This window comes from Medicago sativa, chromosome 4 (genome assembly GCF_051527215.1).
Source record: "Medicago sativa cultivar Bolivia chromosome 4, Bolivia_mono, whole genome shotgun sequence".
Classification (NCBI taxonomy): domain Eukaryota; kingdom Viridiplantae; phylum Streptophyta; class Magnoliopsida; order Fabales; family Fabaceae; genus Medicago; species Medicago sativa.
Window position 1 is genome coordinate 60,091,814 of NC_140752.1, and position 8,521 is coordinate 60,100,334.

Genomic DNA, 8,521 nt, shown 5'->3' on the forward strand with positions numbered 1-8,521 from the left:
GTTTTCCCAACATAAAAATTTCACATATAAATCATAGTCATTCAACATAAATGGAATGTCACACTTCTTGAAAATCATAAATGGAATAAATAACAATTCATCCTTCATAAATTGGTCAACATAAATATTCAAAAACTTCGCAGCGGATTTTAATTCAACAACATAATTAGTCTTGGCACGAAGGCCTCATCAAAACATCTCGTAATAATCCAAAAATTAAATCATAGTCATGTAAAATCATAAGCAGTGCGTAAGGAATAGAAAATAGCCACAAAAGTTTCTATCCCGTTACGTATCAGAGCACCTAAAGACACAGTGAGAGATAGCCACTCACGACAGCAATCAACAACTACTTATTCTCTATCACCTGTAAGTTACTCATACGAAGAGCAACATTTCCAAGCAGAAGGGGTGAGATTCACAAACAATAATGTTAAGCATATAATTCAACAATTATATTTAACAACATAAACATCATCAACATATTGTAACAATGGTAATGTAGCATCATTATCATCATCATAATCAACTTCATAATCAACATCAATATGAACTTCATAAATCAACTTAACAACTTGACTCGACAATGCAACTTAACTCGACTATGCAACTCCATCATTTTACTCATGCATGTAGTACCATTCTAGGGCATAAGCCCTCGTCGCTTTTGAGCATAAATATACTCCTAGGGCATGAGCCCTCGTCTTTATTGAGCAAAAGCTCCTAGGGCATGAGCCTTCGTCTTTAGGGGTGAATGACAAAGCATTCCATGGCATGAGCCCTCTTCTTTAATGATGATGCATGGACTCAACAACAATACTTTGACGACCAACAACTTCAACGACATCGACAAACAACTTACAACTTAAACGACGTTGACAAATTACTTACAACTTTGAAGACATTAACGACAACTGTGGTAACGACAACGACAATGACTTCACATCAAAATTTCATATTCATCAATCATAAACAACGTCATATAACATCGTGTTTAAACATCAACAATTCATCATATAACATCGTATTCAAACATCAACAATTCATCATGCATCTTTGTAAAAACATAATAAATTATCCACAACATATTTTCATGCCAAACCAAAGCTACTGGAAAGATATCACAATTATCAACAACTTTCATGTTTATACCAAAGACTAATTCAGAACAGAAACATGTGAAGCAGACGCAAAAACATTAAACAGAGAATGTTGTCACCGTACAATTTTGTTAAGACCTCCTTGGAGTATTTTCATCATAACTCAAAAACTAAAAGTCATTTTCACATCAAACCAAAGACACTGGAAAGCTAACAAAATTATCTAAAACTCACTGTGACCTACGTGCAGTAATTTGACCATAACTCAATTTCTATAAATCATTTTGATGTCAGACCAACGACATTAGAAAACTAACATCTATACCTACAACTTTTGTGTTTACACCTAAGACCAATTATGTACCGATCAATACCAGTTTCCGTTTCAAATTGGAAAAGTTGTGCAGAAAGTCGATAAAAGTTCACTGTGACCTACGTGAAGTAATTTGACCATAACTGAAGTTCTATAAATCATTTTGACGTCAGACCAATGGCATTAGAAAACTAACATCCATACATACAACTTTCGTGTTTACACCTAAGACCAATTCTGTACCGATCAATACCAGTTTCTATTTCAAAATTCGGGACAGAGATAAGAAAAAATCTGGAAAAGCAACTTATATTATTCAAACTTCACATTCATTCAAAATCATCACAATCAACAACAACAACTCAACATAATTCATACCCAATTCAGGTGGCATTTAGCCTACACAATGCACAAAATTGTGTACAAGTACAAAGTTATTTTTGTCAATGGAATTAATGACAAATCAGATTTTATAAGATTGCACATTTATTTGTAAATAGTCAAATAATCATTCTATCAATTAGCATAATTAGTTGTAAATGTATATATGTCAGTTTAGCTAATTTAGTGGGTTGAAAGTCAACTTGAAAGCTTGTAATTGCATTGTATTTATATGAGAAATCAGAATGAAGAGGGACACAGTTTTGACCCTCATTTCTCTTAGTCTCTCTGAGTTTAACATCCCTCATTTCTCTTAGTTTCTCTGAGTTTAACATGGTATCAGCCTAGGTTACAATCCAAGAACCTAGTCTGTTTTTCTTTTCTTTCACTTCTGTGTCTCGGTTATTTGTTTCCCAGTCCAGATTAACCTCTCGTTCTTGTTCAATACCTATTTCCATAGTCACATGTCTACCGAAAAGCATGAAATCTTGGTGGTTCGCCTTAATGGCAAAAACTACTCAACTTGGGCATTCCATTTCGAGATATTTGTCACAGGAAAAGATTTGTGGGGTCATGTTGATGGCAGCACTCCAGTTCCTGACAAAGAGAAAGATAAGGTTGCACATGGCAAATGGGTAGTCAAAGATGCTCAAGTCATGTCCTGGGTCCTAGGTTCTGTTGATCCAAACATTGTCCTGAATCTCCGACCTTACAAAACAGCAGCCACAATGTGGAATTACTTGAAGAAAGTCTACAATCAGAACAACGCCGCTCGAAGGTTCCAGCTTGAACACGACATAGCCTTATTTAAACAGGATAGTCTCTCCATCTCTGAATTTTACTCTCAATTCATGAATCTTTGGGCTGAATACACTGAGATAGTTTATGCAGACTTGACTTCTGAAGGTTTAAGTTCCGTACAATCTGTTCATGAAACTACCAAGCGAGATCAATTTCTTATGAAATTGAGATCTGAATTTGAAGGTATTCGGTCCAATCTCATGCATAGAAACCCTGTACCATCATTGGATGCATGTTTCAATGATCTGTTACGTGAAGAACAACGTCTACTGACACAGTCCATCATTGAAGATCAAAAATTGTCTACTGTTCCAGTGGCTTATGTGGCACGAGGAAAGACAAGAAGTCATGACATGAGTGCTGTTCAATGTTTCTGTTGCAAGAAATTGGGACATTATGCTTCAAACTGTCCAGACAAAGTCTGCAACTACTGCAAAAAAGACGGACATATTCTTAAGGAATGCCCAATAAGGCCACCAAGGAGAAATGTCACAGCCTTTACAACCTCGGTTGATTCATCTATTCCTAGCAACTCGGTCAATCCAGCACCGGTTCAGCAAAATGCTCCTACCGCTTCATCAGTGACCCCTGAAATGGTTCAACAAATGATCATTTCTGCCTTCTCTGCTCTAGGAATATCAGGTAAATCCTCTTCCTCATGGTACTTTGATTCGGGGGCTTCCAACCACATGACTAGCAATGCCCAATTTCTTACTAATATACAAAAATATTTTGGAAATCTAAAGATACATATTGCTGATGGAAATCAATTACCTATCACAGCCACCGGTGATATTTCTTCATCTCTAACAAATGTTTTTGTCTCTCCTGGTCTCACTAGTAATCTCATTTCGGTTGGTCAATTAGTTGAGAATGATTGTCAAGTACAATTCTCACAATCTGGTTGTCTTGTGCAGGATCAACAATCAGGGAAGATAATCGCGAAGGGGCCTAAAGTTGGACGTCTTTTCCCAATCCAGTTTTCATTACCTCAAAGTCTTTCTTTACCTTTACTTTCTTGTAATTCTGCTATTGTTGATTACCAAGTGTGGCATAAGCGTCTTGGACATCCAAACGCAAATGTACTTCATGAGTTGCTAAAATCAAATTTTCTTGGAAATAAACACACCCCATCACTTAATTCTGTTCATTTTGATTGCATTCCTTGTAAGCTTGGTAAAAGTAAAATTTTGCCATTTCCAACACATCAGTCTAATGTAACACAACCTTTTGATATAATCCATAGTGATGTGGGCGTGGCACCTGTTATATCTCATGCTCATTACAAATATTTTGTAACTTTCATTGATGATTATAGTCGTTTCACATGGGTCTATTTTCTGCGATCAAAAGACGAAGTCTTTTCTACTTTCAAATTTTTTCATGCTTATGTTCAGACCCAATTTTCATCAAAAATCAAAATATTTCGCTCTGACAATGGGGGGGAATACATGTCCCACTCATTTCAAGAATTTTTGCAATCTAATGGCATTATATCTCAAAGGTCATGCCCCTCAACTCCACAACAAAATGGGGTAGCGGAAAGAAAAAACCGTCATTTGCTTGATGTTGTTCGCACCCTTTTGTTAGAGTCTCATGTGCCTTCACGATTTTGGTGTGAAGCTCTTTCCACTGCTGTCCATCTTATAAACAGAATGCCATCTCCATCAATAGGTAATGAATCCCCTTTCACTCGGTTATATGGTCACCCACCAAATTACTCCACTCTACGTGTCTTTGGTTGTGTGTGTTATGTCCATCTTCCTCCACAAGAACGCACCAAGCTTACTGCACAATCTGTTGAATGTGCTTTTCTTGGATATTCTCCTCATCAAAAGGGTTTTCTATGTTATGATCCTAACCTTCGTAGGATTCGGGTGTCTAGAAATGTCATATTCCAAGAAAATAAATATTTTTTTGCATCACATCATGACCTTGTCTCTTCTCCAGTTTCTGTTTTACCAATGTTTTCTAACTCTCATTCAGATCAACAATCATCTAAACCTCTCTTGACCTACAAAAGACGTAGTACTGCCACTCATGGGCCCCCTCAAGATAATTCCTTGGTTGCTGGTCCAGTAGAAGAACCAGAACCAGCTCCTCTACGACGCAGCTCACGCCAAAGCAATCCCCCAGAAAGGTATATCAATTGCATGACAGCAACATTATCTTCTATTCCTATTCCTTCCTCTTATAAACAGGCCATGGAGAATGATTGTTGGCAGAAAGCTATAGAATCTGAACTTCTTGCCTTAGAAGAAAATCAAACATGGGATATAGTGCCATGTCCCCCATCTGTTAAACCTTTAGGCAGCAAGTTTGTGTTCTCTATAAAGCTGCGCTCGGATGGATCTATAGATCGTTACAAGGCTCGTTTAGTTGTGCTTGGAAATAAGCAAGAATATGGACTAGACTATGATGAGACGTTTGCTCCGGTTGCCAAGATGACAACCGTGCGCACCATTCTTGCTATTGCTGCGTCACAAGCTTGGCCGTTACATCAAATGGATGTCAAAAACGCATTCCTTCACGGTGACCTGCAGGAGGAAGTTTACATCAAACTTCCTAATGGTATGCCTACACCTTCACCTAATACTGTTTGTAAACTAAAACGATCTTTGTATGGATTGAAACAGGCACCAAGAGTATGGTTTGAAAAGTTTCGATCGACACTAATTGGTTTTGAATTTTGTCAAAGTCAGTATGATCCATCTCTTTTCCTACAAAGAACTCCTAAAGGCATGGTGGTGCTTCTTGTTTACGTGGATGACATCGTTGTGACTGGTTCTGATCAAGATGCTATTTCTAGGATCAAAAACCTGTTGCATTCAACTTTTCATATGAAAGAGTTGGGCCGTCTCACTTATTTCTTGGGTTTAGAGGTGCATTATCATCATGAAGGTGTTTTTCTAAATCAACAAAAGTATATTCAAGACTTGGTCCAGCTAGCTGGACTCACAAATGCAACCCCTGTTGACACTCCCATGGAAGTTAATGTTAAATATAGAAGAGATGAAGGTGACCACCTTGATGATCCCACTCAATATCGCAAACTGGTGGGAAGTCTCATCTATGTAACTATCACTCGCCCAGATATTTCTTTTGCTGTACACACAGTTAGTAAGTTCATGCAAGCTCCACGACATTTTCATCTTTCAGCAGTACAACGAATCATTAGATACCTCCTTGGCACCCTAAAGCGTGGTTTATTTTTTCCTGTTGGTTCATCAATCAAACTCCAAGCATATAGTGATGCCGATTGGGCAGGCTGTCCAGACACAAGAAAATCTACTACTGGCTGGTGCATGTTCCTAGGAAATGCTCCTATTTCATGGAAATGTAAGAAACAAGATTCAGTCTCAAAATCATCCACTGAAGCAGAATACCGCGCAATGTCTGCTGCTTGTTCTGAAATAATATGGTTGCGTGGACTTCTAACAGAACTTGGATTCTCTCAAGAACAACCGACTCCGCTGCATGCTGACAACACTAGTGCCATTCAGATTGCAGCAAATCCAGTTTACCATGAACGGACGAAACACATCGAGGTTGATTGTCACTCTATTCGAGAAGCCTATGATCGAAGAATCATCAATCTACCACATGTCTCAACATCTGTTCAAACAGCAGACATTTTCACTAAAAGTTTGACACGTCAGCGGCACAATTTTCTACTTGGCAAATTGATGCTTGTAGATTTACCAGCATCAATTTGAGGGGGGATGTCAATGGAATTAATGACAAATCAGATTTTATAAGATTGCACATTTATTTGTAAATAGTCAAATAATCATTCTATCAATTAGCATAATTAGTTGTAAATGTATATATGTCAGTTTAGCTAATTTAGTGGGTTGAAAGTCAACTTGAAAGCTTGTAATTGCATTGTATTTATATGAGAAATCAGAATGAAGAGGGACACAGTTTTGACCCTCATTTCTCTTAGTCTCTTTGAGTTTAACATCCCTCATTTCTCTTAGTTTCTCTGAGTTTAACAATTTTTTCAATGCACAAGTTTTCTGTACACCATTAGATTAATGAGGAGTACCAATTTTATTATGGTCTAACTGTATTGTATTTTTTTCATTCTTTATCATGTTGTTTTCAACCTCCATGAGTACCCCTTTTCTTCATCTTCTTCATCTATTTATTTCTTCATCTTCATCATCTTCATACACACTCAAATCCAGAAAATAAATTATTTTATGATTTGATGAAAATAAATTATTAAAAGATACTTTTTTAGGGGATATTAAAAGATACTTATAAAAAAATATTTTTGTGCGTAAAATACCAACATAAAGATTTTCAGCTGAGTTGGAGTTCTAGTCAAAATGATTTTCGGCTCTCATCATTCATTCTGAAAATCCTAAATTGAAGAATAAAGATTTTTTTAAAAGAAACGTGAAGAAAGCATTCATAATGTGGAATGGCATATATAGGAAAAAAGGTAGAGAAATTATTGAGATGCATTATACTTGTGCTGGTGAAGAATACCCATCGTCTGTAGGTGTTAATATTGTATGATTCTTATTTTTATTTGATATTTATTTATTAAAAAAAACATTCATCTTCAACTTTGGTGTTATTTCTACAAATCCAGATCTGAGAAATAAAAAAAATCCAGAAATCACAAAACGAACCCAGAAACTAGTTGGCTTGAAATCGTTAGTTTAGAGTTTAGACACGGCGTAAAACTCTACGATCTTCATGGCAAATCCCAGATCCATTAGAATCCAATACTTGGTGTTCTTCATCAATCATTTGGGGTTCTTCCTAAAATTCCAAATTTAATAAACCATTTATTTATCTTCATCCAGATCAACGTGATCTTCTCCCTTCCCTTTTTACAATGTTTTATAAGTGAAGAAAAGATGAAGATTAAAAAAAGAATTTGAGTTTTTAATTTTTATTTTATTTTTCTGGATTATGATAGGAGGGTGGTGGAAGAATAGGGTGGGTGATACTGAGGTTTGAAAACAAATTATGTGAAAAAAATACAGTGTAAGAAGACTATAATAAAGATCAATGTTCATCCTTCATCCAATGGTTGAAAATAATTTCCTTAAACTTGTGTGTTGTGCACAAATTTGTGCAGTTTGTATACTAAATGCCACCCCCAATTCATAATATGACATTAACAACAACAATCATCGACAACCACAAATCAACAACAACATAACATAAATCATCAATTATCACTTTTAACCCTAATTCTCCAATTCTCAAAAACTAAACCTACAACATGTTAAATGAAATTTCCAGAATTATAGACTCCAGATTATTGAATGATAGTCTCAGCCTTACCTTAGATTGATTGATTACAAGGATTCTACAGACTTCTCTTCTCTGGTTCTTCTCTTCTCTAGGTTTCTCCTCTTTCCCCCAAAAACAGTTTGCACGTAATCCTTATTTTCTAACTCTGACTCTCCTCTTTATATAAACCAACCTTAACCTATTTATTTTCTCTTAATTCCAATTCTGCCCCAAAGCCTCATTATTCTAAATAATTATATTTCTCCACTAAATATATACTTCCACTAAATATATTCTTCCACTAAATATATTTCTCCACTAAATAATAAAATAGGGGCTACTAATAAATATCAACACATAATAATAAAAATATCACTTATCAAACATATTAATTAAATTATAACGGAAAAGACTCTAAACTCAAATAAATAAATAAATAAGTAAATAAAAATCGTTGCACCCCGCATTTACGAAGCCCATTTTGTTGCAAAAATGTTCAAGGGACATCTCGTAATCAATATTCAAAAGCCGGAAGGAGACTCTATGATCGGGGTCATCGAAGTTCAACCTATCTTTCGTGAATTTGATAGAACTCAAGAACTCATAAGTGAAGTTCTCATACCCCCCTCATAGGTCTAAGCATCTCATCCCATCCTAATATATTCAACAG